Below are 16742 nucleotides of genomic sequence, written 5' to 3'. Positions count from 1 at the left end.
ACCTAGTTACTTGAGTAAACATGGCTGGCGCAAGGCTTACATTCGATGAAAGGAAGTCAGTTTTGAAGTGGTATTGTAAGTACGAAAACATTAGGAGGTTCAACGGCAATGGCGGAATGAGTATCAAAGAGAGCCACCGACACGTTTAACGATTCGCCGCATTCGAGACAAATTTGAAGCCGAAGGCTGTGTTAAAGATGCACACAAACAACGATCTGGACGACCTGTAACAGTAAAAAGTCCAGCTAACTCCCATCGTGTGTTACAACAATTCACTCGCTCACCACAGAAGTCTGAGAGACAGTGTGCCCGTGAAACTGGAATGAGTCGCTCAAGTGTTACACGAATTTTGAAGACAGCAAAGTGGAAGTGCTAGATCCCACGATTGCTACACGCAATGAACGAGGACGACGCAGATCGTAGGATGGAGTGCTGCGAGTGGTTTACTATCATGGTGCGCAACGATGAAGAGTTTGCAGAGATGATTGTGTGGTCTGACGAGGCACAGTTCAAACGCAATGGTACAGTAAATCGCCACAATTGCATCTACTGGGCCACCGAAAATCCGAAAGTCCATGTAGACAAAGCCGTGAATTTGCCAGGAGTAAATGCGTGGTGTGCTTTGTCTTACTGGGGCTTGATTGGGCCATTCTTCTTTGACGGCACAGTTACCGGTGAGGTGCCCCTTCAGAAGCTTCAGACATCGATTCTACCTGACATCCGAGACTTGTGTGGAGACGGAAGAGTTTACTTTCAACAAGATGGTGGCCCAGCCCACTACCAAGATCGTGTCAGGGCGTGTCTCGACGAAAATCTACCAGGATGATGGATAGGCCGTAGAGGTGCTGTGGAATATCCACCACGTTCCCCAGACCTAACTCCTCTGGACTTTTACCTGTGGGGAACACTAAAGGACGTCGTTTTTCGACAAAAGCCACGCATATTGGATAAATTTCGAGAATCCATCGTACATTCATGTGCAAATATCCAACTGAACACGTTGTAGTCAGTAGTTCGTGCTGCAGTTCGGCGGCATCGTTTGTGTTTGGATGTTAACGGTGACCATTTCGAACACCTACTGTGATATCTTTAAATTGGACTTTAAGCTACACTTTCACCAAAAATGAAACAACTGCGCCAATTAGTTTGCAAGTTATGGACTTTTAAACAGTGGGTATATTTTTTTGGACCCCTTAATAGGTAATACATAGAACTTTTTTTCTGAAAGTAGGATGATTTCATTCAGGATTCCAATACAACGTATTACTCCGCACTCTTTTGGCTACAAAAGACTATTTTGTAAAATGATCTCCGTTCTAAGCAACAGCCTTACGCTACCTTACTGGGAGGGCCTGTATGCCCAAATGGCACAACTCTACTGGTCCAAGTCGGAGCCAACGTCTTGCTGCACCAATAGCAAAATAGCAACCCCCCCACCCCTCATCATCCATTCACTGCTTCCCGCGGAGCGCATCCATCATTGGGCCAAACAGACGGAAATCGGAAGGTGGAAGATCTGCGCTGTAGGGTGGCTGATGGAGGACGTTTCAGTGCATTTTCGTGAGCTCCTCTCGGGTATGCAGACTTGCGTGAGGCCTGCGTTGTCATGGAGAAGTTCCTTTCTATTTTTGTATCGTTTCTTCAATTTCCAGAGGGTAGCAGAATACACTTCAGACGTGATCATTGCACCATGAGGGAGGAACTCAAGCAGAATAACGCCTTTAGATTTGCAGAAAACCGTCGCCATGACTTTACCGTCAAAGTCTGCGGATTGGACTTCTTCCTTGGAGGAGAGCTGCTGTGGCGACATTCCACGGGTTTGCGCGTCCCTGTCGCGATGATGATAGACGGCTCGCCCAACGATTATCCGTGCTTTCGTTCACTGCCAGACCTCCGTAGGCAGTCTGTAACCACCTCTGAAACATTAGCGATGCTATGGTTTAACTCCAAAATAAACCCAATGACAGCCATCTGCTTGTAATGCACCTCTGTTGCAGATGCCATTCTGTAGATTACGTATAGCGCCGCCACCTATTGGAAGTCCACGAGCGTGTAGGATCTGAAGCGGGAATACTCCACAATGTTCCACAAACAAATTCCGCATTTTGTCAGCTGAAACTGACTGAAAAAGTGTTGCACTTCTTATTCAAAGCCCCTCTTACATACATACATTAATTTATTAATGTGTATGGATCTTTGGATTAACAAGACGGAGAGTTTCTGTACTCCGTAACATTGTGTTATTGTGGAATAAGTCTGACAACACATTGCCGATTACAAATTCTGAGCCGCGCGGGATTAGCCGAGCGGTCTAGGGTGCTGGAGTCATGGACTGTGCGGCTGGTCCCGGCGGAGGTTCGAGTCCTCCCTCGGGCATGGGTGTGTGTGTGTGTGTGTGTGTGTGTGTGTGTGTGTGTGTGTGTGTGTGTTTCTCCGTAGCATAATTTAAGTACTGTGTAAGCTTAGGGACTGATGACCTTAGCAGTTAAGTCCCATAAGATTTCACACACATTTGAACATTTTGAACAAATTCTGAAACATTAGTTTTCCTCCGTTTTTCTTTCGACCGCTGCTTCTTCATCACCTTCGCATTTAGTGTGCTCATCCTTAAGCCAGAGTCTGTGTTAAATATTGTTGCCCATTGCTTTCAGTAAGCCTCCTAAGACTCTCTTACATGCGAACTGAATGGCCGTGTAATCTGCGAATATCACCACTGATTTATTTTTTTTTGCTGATATGCTTATGAATTTATCATGACGGTGTTACGGCCTTAAGAGCCTCTCTTACATCAAACCGTAGAATATTCATGTTTTACCTCCATCATAGTTTGTTTGGCGTGAAAGACCAAAACGCTTTTAAACAACAGATTGTCTTTTTCGTTCTTTACTGAAACTTCATGCACATAAATCCTATTATTCTACACTTTGAGGCCAGTATAAAGCGCGCTTTTTCCTCCGATAGCTATTACTGTTACTTTTCCATTTCAGTTGTAACTGTTTCTGGGTGTTGGACTCCATAGAAAATGAGAGAACTCTCATCGTACGTGCTTTTTCTGATGATAAAATATGAAGATTCTACGGTCTGGTGTAAGAGAGGCTCTTAAGGGCGTAGTACCGTCATGATAAATTCATAAGCACATCAGTAAAATAAGAATACGCTTATCGCCTTGTCTGTCGTGCTCGGAAAGTGGCGTGCCATCCCCGCACCTTTGTTTAGTGCTTCCTCTAAAACAGTCACTGAGACAACACTTTTTTTTTATTTGAGGGGCCGATGGTAATGTTGATGTGCCCTGTGACAGGCAGGACGAGTAGCTCTTCACTCAAATTAAAATCTAATGAAAATTATGTTAAAGAATGGCGCACACACTACACAGTAAAAACACAGGGGTGACTGCGGCAGTGCAGCACAAAGTGAGTTTGTTACCTGCCGGAGCTACTGGAAACAAACGAATGCACTCGCCGTCTTATCTGAATTACTCCGCTGTCGACATCATTAGTGCCAAAGAGCCTTCTTATCATGGACAAGTTGTATACGTAAAGCGTTCGACATACACTTCTAACTCATGTCATCCACTTCGATAACATTTTCGATAGCATTTTCTCAATCAAATCTCTGTTACTAAGAATAATTACACATTTAAAAAGTATCTAGAAATTAGTTCAAAAATGGTTCAAATGGCTCTGAGCACTATGGGACTTAACTTCTGAGGTCATCAGTCCCCTAAAACTTAGAACTACTTAAACCTATCTAACCTAAGGACATCACACACATCCATGCCCGAGGCAGGATTCGAACTTGCGACCGTAGCGGGTAGAAATTAGTAATGGCTGTACAATGTAAAGATCGGGTTAAGAAAACGCTACTGATTGCTGTGATGGTACTGCGAACGGCTGAAAGCAGGGGGAAACTACAGCCGTAATTTTTCCCGAGGGCATGCAGCTGGTTAAATGATGATGGCGACCTCTTGGGTAAAATATTCCGGAGGTAAAATAGTCCCCCATTCGGATCTCCGGGCGGGGACTACTCAAGAGGACGTCGTTATCAGGAGAAAGAAAACTGGCGTTCTACGGATCGGAGCGTCGAATGTTAGATCCCTTAATCGGACAGGTAGGTTAGAAAATTTAAAAAGGGAAATGGATAGGTTAAAGTTAGATATAGTGGGAATGAGTGAAGTTCGGTGGCAGGAGGAACAAGACTTTTGGTGAGGCGAATATAGGGTTATAAATACAAAGTCAAACAGAGGTAATGCAGGAGTCGGTTTAATAATGAATACAAAAATAGGAATGCGGATAAGTTACTACAAACAGCACAGTGAACGCATTATTGTGGCCATGATAGACACGAAGCCCACGCCTACTACAGTAGTACAGGTTTATATGCCAACTAGATCTGCAGATGACGAAGAAATTGAAGAAATGTATGATGAAATAAAAGAAATTATTCAGATAGTGAAGGGAGACGAAAATCTAATAGTCATGGGTGACTGGAATTCGGTACTAGGAAAAGGGAGAGAAGGAAACGTAGTAGGTGAATATGGATTGGGGCTAAGAAATGAAAGAGGAAGCCGCCTGATAGAATTCTGCTCAGAGCAGAACTTAATCATAGCTAACACTTGGTTCAAGAATCATAAAAGAAGGTTGTACACGTGGAAGAAGCCTAGAGATACCGACAGGTTTCAGATAGATTATATAATGGTAAGACAGGGATTTAGGAACCAAGTTTAAAATTGTAAGACATTTCCAGGGGCAGATGTGGTCTATGACCACAATCTATTGGTTACGAGCTGTAGATTAAAACTGAAGAATCTCCATAAAGGTGGGAAGTTAAGGAGATGGGACCTGGATAAACTGAAAGAACCAGAGGTTGTACAGAGTTTCAGGGAGAGCATGAGGGAACAATTGACAGGAATGGGGGAAAGAAATGCAGTAGAAGAAGAATGGGTAGCTTTGAGAAGCAGCAGAGGATCTAGTAGGTAAAAAGACGAGGGCTGGTAGAAATCCTTGGGTAACAGAAGAATATCGAATTTAATTGATGAAAGGAGAAAATATAAAAATGCATTAATTGAAGCAGGCAAAAAGGAATACAAACGTCTCAAAAATGAGATCGACAGGAAGTGCAAAATGGCTAAGCAGGGATGGCTAGAGGACAAATGTAAGGATGTAGCGGCTTATCTCACTAGGGGTAAGATAGATACTGCCTACAGGAAAATTAAAGAGACCATTGGAAAAAAGAGAACCATTGTATGAGTATCAAGAGCTCAGGTGTAAACCCAGTTCTAAGCAAAGAAGGGAAGGCAGAAAGGTGGAAGGAGTATATAGAGAGTCTATACAAGGGCAATGTACTTGAGGACAATATTATGGAAATGGAAGAGGATGTAGATGTAGATGAAATGGGAGATACGATGCCGCGTTAAGTGTTTGACAGAGCACTGAAAGACCTGACTCGAAACAAGGCCCCGGGAGTCGACTACATACCATTGGAACTACTGACGGCCTTGAGAGAGCCACTCCTGACAAAACTCTACCATCTGGTGAGCAAGATGTATGAGACAGGCGAAATACCCTCAGACTTCAAGAAGAATATAATAATTCCAATCCCAAAGAAAACAGGTGCTGACAGATGTGAAAATTACCAAACAATCAGTTTGATAAGTCACGGATGCAAAATACTAATGCGAATTCTTTGCAGACTAATGGAAAAACTGGTAGAAGCCGACCTCGGGGAAAATCAGTTTGGATTCCGTAGAAATATTGGAACACGTGAGGCGATACTGACCCTACGACTTATCTTAGATTAAGGAAAGGCAAACCTACGTTTTTAGCATTTGTAGATTTAGAGAAAGCTTTTGACAATGTTGACTGGAATACTCTCTTTCACATTGTAAAGGAGGCAGGGGTAAAATACAGGGAGTGTAAAGCTATTTACAATTTATACAGAAACCAGATGGTAGTTATAAGAGTCGAGGGGCATGAAAGGGAAGCAGTGGTTGGGAAGGGAGTCAGACAGGGTTGTAGCCTCTCCCCGATGTTATTCAATCTGTATATTGAGCAAGCAGTGAAGGAAACAAAAGAAAAATTCGGAGTAGGTATTAAAATCCATGGAGAAGAAATAAAAACTTTGAGGTTCGCCGATGACATTGTAATTCTGTCAGAGACAGCAAAGGACTTGGAAGGGCAGTTGAACGGAATGGACAGTGTCATAAAAGGAGGGTATAAGATGAACATCAACAAAAGCAAAACGAGGATAATGGAATGTAGTCGAATTAAGTCCGGTGATGCTGAGGGAATTAGATTAGGAAATGAGACACTTAAAGTAGTAAGGGAGTTTTGCTATTTGGGGAGCAAAATAACTGATGATGGTCGAAGTAGAGAAGATATAAAATGTAGACTGGCACTTGCAAGGAAAGCGTTTCTGAAGAAGAGGAATTTGTTAACATCGAGTATAGATTTATGTGTCAGGAAGTCATTTCTGAAAGTAATTGTATGGAGTGTAGCCATGAATGGAAGTGAAACATGGACGATAAATGGTTTGGACCAGAAGAGAATAGAAGCTTTCGAAATGTGGTGCTACAGAAGAATGCTGAAGATTAGGTGGGTAGATCATATAACTAATTTGGAGGTATTGAATAGGATTGGGGAGAAGAGAAGTTTGTGGCACAACTTGATTAGAAGAAGGGATCGGTTGGTAGGACATATTCTGAGGCATGAAGGGATCACCAATTTAGTATTGGAGGGCAGCGTGGAGGGTAAAAATCGTAGAGGGAGACCAAGAGATGAATACACTAAACAGATTCAGAAGGTGTAGGTTGCAGGAGGTATTGGGAGATGAAGACGCTTGCACAGGATAGAGTAGCATGGAGAGCTGCATCAAACCAGTGTCAGGACTGAAGAGCACAACAACAACACAAGAAAATGAAATATTTTGACTGGTGATGACGTATTTACAACGAAAAGTAATGCTACTGTATACGTCTCTGTAACGGCAGCCATCTGTGAAACATTTGTTAATGAATTAAAAAATGCCTGTTTTATAACATTTTTGCGTCGTAATTTCTTGTTGCATTTACAAAAGTCTGCATCAACGAATCTGTTTACTTGAGGACTGTAATCTTGGTGGCCAAATATCACGTTCTTTCATTGGAAACATTATGATATAGGGCAATATTTTATGATGCCTTTGGGACTTCTTGGTGAGGTTATCAATATCTTCAACTAAATAAAAGAAATTTAAGCTGAAGGAATTATGTGAGACAGGCTAGTCACAAAATCAAAAAAATCTCGTTTATTCTTGAATAGAGAGCATTTTAGCTAAAACATTTGTAGGTATGTTGGTTCTATGTAAACATTAGTTCGTATAATCTGTTAGATCATTCATATGAAACAGGTCTCAACTAAAAATGCCGTGTTTACATGATAAGTTATATAAGATGAGAATCCTTATCGGCAAACGTTTAATAGCCGTTACGAATCCCTCATTTTGCTATTAGCAGGCAGGACAGCATAAAATTGTGTTAAACACTTAAACTGTCGCCTTCGTTAGTATTTATCGCCTATCATACGTATACAAATTTTATGCATTCCGCTACAATTTAATACAACGTTAGTTGCGTAGCTTTTCATTTCGACTTGAGAAGTAACTGGAGTATCAACATAATATTCCTGCTCTAGCGATCCTTAAAGCGTCTTTGCCTTCAGGTATTATCTCATTTACCTCGTGCTGCTTGATAAACAGCATATGTGGCAGGGACAGTTTCTGTCCATTTTATCCAGAGTCATTACACAGGGTATAAGATGGAGAGTGTGGGGGATGCGGTTGCAGTGATTCTTTGGCAGTTGTTTAGATCAATCTATTTCTTTTTAGAATTATGTGGTTGTGTTTTTTCCCGTACATTCATTTTTGTTTCCTATTCAGGCAGCAATTCGTGATTCTGAATGTGCTAAATGCATGTAGTATGAGTGTCTCCCAGTAAAGGTTTCTTTGCACATTACCGGTAATGTAGTAAACTGCACACGGTTGCACTACTGTTGGTCACATGCTTTAGAGTTCACTAACCGAGCATACGAATAGACTGACATCGTGGAAGAGTGGAGTAAAATGTTGGAGTAGGGTTGGAGAGGAAGAGTGGGTGGGGAGGGCGGTGGGTGGGGGGGGGAGGGGGGAGAGGTGCACTATACAATAGTTGACTGTCAATCAGTTTCCAATTTCGTCCTTTCGGTAGCTGAAAATATTTTCATTTTTATTTATGGCGTTCTATATGACATATTCTCCTTGCAGATACAACATTCCCAAGAAAAAACAGGGAATGCCCTCCTGCAGGAAGAATATTTCATACAGAACGCCATAAATAGAAACAAAAGTATTCTCGATTGCCCAAAGGGCAGCTGCGAAAGAGTAATATTCAAACTAATTCACACTCTAGAATAAAAACTAAACTAAACTCCGCCCGAATAGGCGATAAAGGAACTACGGTGCCGACCGGCCGCCGTGTCATCCTCAGCCCACAAGCGTCACTCGATGCTGATATGGAGGGACATGTAGTCAGCACACCGCTCTCCCGGCCTTATATCAGTTTACGAGACCGGAGTCGTTATTTCTCAATCAAGTAGCTCTTCAGTTTTACCTCACAAGGGCTGAGAGCACCCTGCTTGCCAACAGCGCTCGGCAGAAAGGATGGTCACCCATCCAAGTGCTAGCCCAGCCCGACAGTGCTTATCTTCGGTGATCTGACGGGAACCGGTGTTACCACTGCGGCTAGGCCGTTGGCTACAGTTTACCATAATACATATATTTTAAAAATGAAGTGAAATAAACTAAAAATAAAAAGTACTCACAAACAGTGCCCCACCACCCAGTCTTCATCCATTCTCACCCCAACACTCCACTCTCTCATTATCCCCTAGTCATTTCCCACAAGCCCTCAGTCAACTCTAAAGCATGCAACCAAGATCAGTGGAAGCATGTGCAGTTTACAGCTTATGTTCAAAGAAATATTTACTGGAAGAAAGCCATAATATGTGCATTTAGCACATATAGAACAACAAATCGCTGCATAAGCAGGCACAGAAATGAATCTAAACAAAAGAAACACAACCATGCAGGGTGAACCACCTAAAACGCGCACCGCAAATAATGCAGAAATGAAAAGTGCAGTTAGTGTGCGGTTTTCAAAGAATGTATTGGGAGTCAGGGGCTCGTATTGTTAGCCAATCAACAGATTGTAACAATACTTAGCAAGTGCATTTTTTGTGCCAATATACACTTTTTTTCTAAATAGAACAGTACCTATTGGATTTAACGAACTGAAAGCTGGGTAGATTAGAATGTCAGTGATGTTTGTTGCAGGATGCTAGCGCGAATCATTTACGAGATATCATGTTTTGATAAGTTTCCACAACAATACTTCTTTTGTGCCATTCAGGTACGGCGTTGTTATGTTTGCTTACGGTATGCCTTTGCCCTTTTGAGTGCACTGTAACTTGCTAGTCATTTAGTGTGTGGCAGTCCAAGCAGTAGGACGTGAGAGGACGATTGGCTTTACCAATTCGGGAAAAGCCGACATGCTCAACAGAGAGTGTACGAACAATACAGTTTGTTCTTGTACTGTGTATAGGGCAAGATATCCCAATAGACGTCAACCATCTCGGCAGTTATTTATCAACCTCTTCAGCTAGGTAGGGTAACATCTAGACAAGGTAACAGAAGGAAACAAGTGACGATAGAAGAGGGGAAAATAAAAAGTCCTTGCTGCTGTTGCAGTTGATCCTCACGTTAGCCCCGCAATAGCACGAGGAAGTGGCAAGAGTCAGGCAAGTGTCCTCCGCATTACTGTAACATCACCTTCCATCAAGGTCTGCATGGGAAGGATTATGAGAAACGTGTTAACTTCTGTACATGGCCTTTCAGACAGGGTATTCCAGATATACCATGTATTTTGTTTAGTGATAAAGCCACATTTACCTGTCATGTCCAGGTAAACCAGCGAAAGTTGCACTGTTGGTCTGTTTACAATCCCTGTTCTTTTCGTCAGGTGGAACGTCAGCGTCTATGGAGCGTAAATGTGAGCTGTGGTATAGAGAACCATCAACTTATAGGCCCGTTTTTCGTAGACGGAACACGGAACGCACACGATTATCGCAGTCTCCTAACAGACCATCTTACGCGGATGCTAGAAGACGTACCAATAAGTGTCCAAGGAATAGAAAAGCAACTGGAATCACTCAATAGAGGAAAGTCCGCTGGACCTGACGGGATACCAATTCGATTCTACACAGAGTACGCGAAAGAACTTGCCCCCCTTCTAACAGCCGTGTACCGCAAGTCTCTAGAGGAACGGAGGGTTCCAAATGATTGGAAAAGAGCACAGATAGTCCCAGTCTTCAAGAAGGGTCGTCGAGCAGATGCGCAAAACTATAGACCTATATCTCTTACGTCGATCTCTTGTAGAATTTTAGAACATGTTTTTTGCTCGCGTATCATGTCATTTCTGGAAACCCAGAATCTACTATGTAGGAATCAACATGGATTCCGGAAACAGCGATCGTGTGAGACCCAACTCGCCTTATTTGTTCATGAGACCCAGAAAATATTAGATACAGGCTCCCAGGTAGATGCTATTTTTCTTGACTTCCGGAAGGCGTTCGATACAGTTCCGCACTGTCGCCTGATAAGCAAAGTAAGAGCCTACGGAATATCAGACCAGCTGTGTGGCTGGATTGAGGAGTTTTTGGCAAACAGAACACAGCATGTTGTTATCAATGGAGAGACGTCTACAGACGTTAAAGTAACCTCTGGCGTGCCACAGGGGAGTGTTATGGGACCATTGCTTTTCACAATATATATAAATGACTTAGTAGATAGTGTCGGAAGTTCCATGCGGCTTTTCGCGGATGATGCTGTAGTATACAGAGAAGTTGCTGCATTAGAAAATTGTAGCGAAATACAGGAAGATCTGCAGCGGATAGGCACTTGGTGCAGGGAGTGGCAACTGACCCTTAACATAGACAAATGTAATGTATTGCGAATACATAGAAAGAAGGATCCTTTATTGTATGATTATATGATAGCGGAACAAACACTGGTAGCAGTTACTTCTGTAAAATATCTGGGAGTATGCGTACGGAACGATTTGAAGTGGAATGATCATATAAAACTAATTGTTGGTAAGGCGGGTACCAGGTTGAGATTCATTGGGAGAGTGCTTAGAAAATGTAGTCCATCAACAAAGGAGGTGGCTTACAAAACACTCGTTCGACCTATACTTGAGTACTGCTCATCAGTGTGGGATCCGTACCAGGTCGGGTTGACGGAGGAGATAGAGAAGATCCAAAGAAGAGCGGCGCGTTTCGTCACAGGGTTATTTGGTAACCGTGATAGCGTTACGGAGATGTTTAATAAACTCAAGTGGCAGACTCTGCAAGAGAGGCGCTCTGCATCGCGGTGTAGCTTGCTCGCCAGGTTTCGAGAGGGTGCGTTTCTGGATGAGGTATCGAATATAATGCTTCCCCCTACTTATACTTCCCGAGGAGATCACGAATGTAAAATTAGAGAGATTAGAGCGCGCACGGAGGCTTTCAGACAGTCGTTCTTCCCGCGAACCATACGCGACTGGAACAGGAAAGGGAAGTAATGACAGTGGCACGTAAAGTGCCCTCCGCCACACACCGTTGGGTGGCTTGCGGAGTATCAATGTAGATGTAGATGTAGATGAAGATGGCTGCCCAGCCGGTAGTGCACGAACTAGTAATGCGTGTCTTCACGAGTTGTTCCAAATCGTTGGATTGGACGTAGAAGACCTATATCTTGTCTCTGTCGCTCTCCGGATTTGATGCCTGTAGACATTTTTCTGTCGAGAAAGCTGAGAGATGCTGTCTACAAGGACATACTAGCTACATCCAACTATATGCAACACTGTACTATTGCAGGCTGCCTGGGTATCTCCGCTGAAATGATAGCAGGTATGCAGCCGTCGATCTGTACCAGACTGGAGGCATATACTGCCGCTGCCGGTGGTGAGTTTGAACGCAACCTGTGATGGTCAGTCGTCTTGTTAATGATCAGAATCCACATACCCCATGTATACACTTGTTCTTTAGTGTGTACTACCACAGCTACTGAACGAGTTTCGTTGTGAGAGCTTTCCAAAATACGATATCTCGTAAATGACTCGCACTAGAATCATGAAACAAGAACTGCTGACATTCCAATTTAGCCTACTTTCAGTTTGTTAGTAACAGTTGCATTTAAAAATATATATGTATGCACACAATAAACGCACTTTCTAAGTTATGTTACAATCTTTTGATTGGCTATGAATGCGAGCCCCTGCGCAGCAATCCATTGTGTGAAAATCGCACATCAATAGCTGTTCACATTTCCGCAACAATTACGGTGCAAATTTTAGGCGATTCACCCTGTAAAGTGGCAAATAAAAATAGCTAGATCCAAACAAACTGTAAAGAATCACTACAAATGTATATTAAAATATGTAGAATCGAGAAATTTTATGTGTATTGTGGATCACTCAAGGTGTGTAACATGAGTAGGCAAAGAATAAATTTCAGTTGCAAAAGATTTATGTTTATGATAAAACATGTTAAAGTTGATAGTTGAGGATGTTGATTACGATTATTAACATCGTAGTTTCTATATGTGTTACATAGCTGTGCCCTGCTTCCAGACAACGCTGCACAACTTTGGCATTGTTTCGCGCAGCCCCCAGACCCTGTGATTTCTTCACACTGATCTGTCTGTTTTTATTATATAGTATGAGCAACACCATTTGGATATGATATTACAGACACCACGTTTGTGCAGGGGCACTGCTTGCTCGCTGTCCTTCAGCCCCATTTTATAGGAACCAGTGAAAAGATAGAATTCTTGTGCATAAAACAGCTTCAGACATCTGAGTACTTCACAGATCAGTAAGTGTGCTAAATATTTGACGTTAAGCATTTAAAAACTTTATGCTTGAAGACGCAAAATCCTAAGTATGCTGGCTTCATTAGTTTCGAAGCATTCGCTCATTGACTAAAGAAGAAGTTTAGAACAGCATGAAATTTTATTTAAAGTTTGTGAGAAGACAAGAAGTGTTGTGATTTTAGAACACTGGATGGGTGTAGTCTGGTTAATTTGCATTCCGTTTTAGTAAAAGCTTCTTTTTCACACAATTCAGTGTGTTGTTGGTCAGTGGTATCGTTTTGGACGTTAGTGGTACACGTGGATACTGCCTGCAAAACGTGTTTCGAATAGAAAGAGCGGTAAGAAGTAATCAGTTTACGAAAAAATAGTAAATAATTGATGAAGCAGTGGAGAATGTGTGGTATTTTATGTAATCATTATGTTTCATCAAGTACCAAAAGTTACGACAGTACAAACAATTGCCAAATACACTACTGGCCATTAAAATTGCTACACGACGAAGACGACGTGCTACAGACGCGAAATTTAACCGACAGGAGGAAGATGCTGTGATATGCAAATGAGCAGGTTTTCAGAGCGTTTACACAAGGTTGGCGCCGGAGGCGACACCTACAACGTGCTGACATGAGGAAAGTTTCCAACCGATTTCTCATACAAGAACAGCAGTTGACCGGCGTTGTCTGGTGAAACGTTGTTGTGATGCCTCATGAAAGGAGGAGAAATGCGTACCATTACGTTTCCGACTTATAAAGGTCGGATTGTAGCCTATCGCGATTGCGGTTTATCGTATGGCGACATTGCTGCTCACATTGGCCGAGATCCAATGACTGTTAGCAGAACATGGAATCGGTGGGTTCAGGAGGGTAATACGGAACGCCGTGCTGGATCCCATCGGCCTCGTATTACTAGCAGTCGAGATGACAGGCATCTTATCCGCATGGCTGTAACGGATCCTGCAGCCACGTCCCGAACCCTCAGTCAACAGATGGGGACGTTTGCAAGGCAACAACCATCTGCACGAACAGTTCGACGACGTTTGCAGCAGCATAGGCTATCAGCTCGGAGACCATGGCTACGGTTACACTTGACGCTGCATCACAGACAGTTGCACCTGCGATGGTGTGCTCAACGACGAACCTGGGTGCACGAATGGCAAAACGTCATTTTTTCGGATGGATCCAGGTTCTGTTTACAGCATCATGATGGTCGCATCCGTGTTTGGCAACATCGCGGTGAACACATTGGAAGCGTGTATTCGTCATCGCCTTACCAGCGTATCACCCGGCGTAATGGTATGGGGTGCCATTGGTTACACGTCTCGGTCACCTCTTGTTCGCATTGACGCCACTTTGAACAGTGGACGTTACATTTCAGATGTGGTTGTACCCTTCATTCGATCCCTGCGAAACCCTACATTTCAGCAGGATAATGCACGACCGCATGTTGCAGGTCCTGTACGGGCCTTTCTGGATACAGAATATGTTCGACTGCTGCCCTGGCCAGCATATTCTCCAGATCTCTTACCAATTGAAACGTCTGGTCAATGGTGGCCGAGCAACTGGCTCGTCACAATACGCCAGTCACTACTCTTGATGAACTGTGGTATCGTATTGAAGCTGCACGGGCAGCTGTACCTGTACACGCTATCCAAGCTCTGTTTCACTCAATGCCCAAGCGTATCAAGGCCGTTATTACGGCCAGAGGTGGTTGTTCTGGGTACTGATTTCTCAGGATCTATGCACTCAAATTGCATGAAAATGTAATCACATGACAGGTCTAGTATAATGTATTTGTCCAATGAATACCCGTTTATCATCTGCATTTATTCTCCATGTAACAATATTAATGGCCAGTAGTGTAATATTTAACCAATATAGAAAAGCCATTTGCGTGCGTCCCAATCACACCATGTGTTAACATCAGGAACTTTACGGTGACAGTGATCTCTGTAAAGTGTGCTCTGAGTAAGAGGTGTACGCGGGATATCGCGTGCGACAGAATCACACAAAGTGCTGCCTCTCCTCCGAAGCGTTAAGTCAGGGCGCCCCTTGTTGACGCTGTCACACGGAGATGGATGGTGCGACCGCCGAGTTCGGGACTCGGTCACTGGCTAGTCCTCCGACACAGGCGCTTGGGGACTTCAGCGCATCCTTGCGCGATACTGCCTGTGATACTGAGCTCGCCGTCAAATTTTCCTCTCGATATTAAAAGCAGAAAAAATATTGAATTTAATTGATGAAAGGAGAAAATATAAAAATGCAGTAAATGAAGCAGGCAAAAAGGAGTACAAACGTCTCAAAAATGAGATCGACAGGAAGTGCAAAATGGCTAAGCAGGGATGGCTAGAGGACAAATGAAAGGATGTGAAGGCTTATCTCACTAGGGGTAGGATAGATACTGCCTACAGGAAAATTAAAGAGACCATTCGAGAAAAGAGAACCACATGTATGAATATCAAGAGCTCAGATGGAAACCCAATTCTGAGCAAAGAAGGGAAAGCAGAAAGGTGGAAGGAGTATATAGAGGGTCTATACATGGTTGATATACTTGAGGGCAATATTATGGAAATGGAAGAGGAAGTAGATGGAAATGAAATGGGAGATACGATACTGCGTGAAGAGTTTGACAGAGCACTGAAAGACCTGAGTCGAAACAAGGCCCTGGGAGTAGACAACATTCCATTAGAACTACTGACAGCCTTGGGAGAGACAGTACTGATAAAACTCAACCATCAGGTGAGCAAAATGTATGAGATAGGCGAAATACCCTCAGACTTAAAGAAGAATATAATAATTCCAATACCAAATAAAGCAGGTGTTGACCTATGTGAATATTACCGAACTATCAGTTTTATAAGTCACGGCTGCAAAATAATAACGCGAATTCTTTAAAGACGAATGGAAAAACTGGAAGAAGCCGACCTCGGAGAAGATCAGTTCGGATTCCGTAGAAATATTGGAACACGTGGGGCAATACTGACCCTACGGCTTATCTTAGAAGCTAGATTAAGAAAAGGCAAACCTACGTTTTTAGCATTTGTAGACTTAGAGAAAGCTTTTGACAATGTTGACTGGAATACCCTTTCAAATTCTGAAGGTGGCAGGGGTAAAATACAGGGAACGAAAGGCTATTTACAATTTGTATGGAAACCAGATGGCTGTTATAAGAGTCGAGGGACATGAAAGGGAAGCGGTGGTTGGGAAGGGAGAGAGGCAGGGTTGTAGCCTCTCCCCGATGTTATTCAATCTGTATATTGAGTAGGTAATAAAATCCATGGAGAAGAAATAAAAACTTTAAGGTTCGCCGATGACATAGTAATTCTGTCAGAGACAGCAAAGCACTTGGAAGAGCAGTTAAACGGAATGGACAGTGTTTTTAAAGGAGGATGCAAGACGAACATCAGCAAAAGCAAAACGAGGATAATGGTTGGCTCTGAGCACTATTGGACTTAACATCTGTGGTCATCAGTCCCCTAGAACTTAGAACTACTTAAACCTAACCTAAGGACATCACACACATCCATGCCCGAGGCAGGATTCGAACCTGCGACCGTAGCGGTCGCGCGGCTCCGGACTGTGCGCCTAGAACCGCGAGACCACCGCGGCCGGCGTGGATAATGGTATGCAGTCGAATTAAGTCGGGTGACGATGAGGGAATATGATTAGAAATGAGACACTTAAAGTGGTAAAGGAGTTTTGCTATTTGGAGAGTAAAATAACTGATGATGGTCGAAGTAGAGAGGATATAAAATGTAGACTGGCAATGGAAAGGAAAGCGTTTCTGAAGATAAGGAATTTGTTCATATCGAGTATAGATTTATGTGT

At 43.0% G+C, this 16742-nt stretch overlaps 1 protein-coding gene and 1 pseudogene across 1 annotated transcript in view; one reads left to right on the top strand and one right to left on the bottom strand.

Annotated features, from left to right (window-relative positions):
* Positions 1-16742, top strand: part of LOC124613093 (RNA-binding protein Raly-like) — a 1050615-nt gene that overhangs the window by 669235 nt on the left and 364638 nt on the right. The gene's annotated exons all lie outside the window — the stretch shown is intronic.
* Positions 8647-8764, bottom strand: LOC124614416 (annotated as a pseudogene).

Source organism: Schistocerca americana, chromosome 4 (assembly GCF_021461395.2).
Source record: "Schistocerca americana isolate TAMUIC-IGC-003095 chromosome 4, iqSchAmer2.1, whole genome shotgun sequence".
NCBI classification, from domain to species: domain Eukaryota; kingdom Metazoa; phylum Arthropoda; class Insecta; order Orthoptera; family Acrididae; genus Schistocerca; species Schistocerca americana.
The sequence above is the reverse complement of the archived record's forward strand: the minus strand, read 5'-3'. Positions and strand labels throughout refer to the sequence as shown.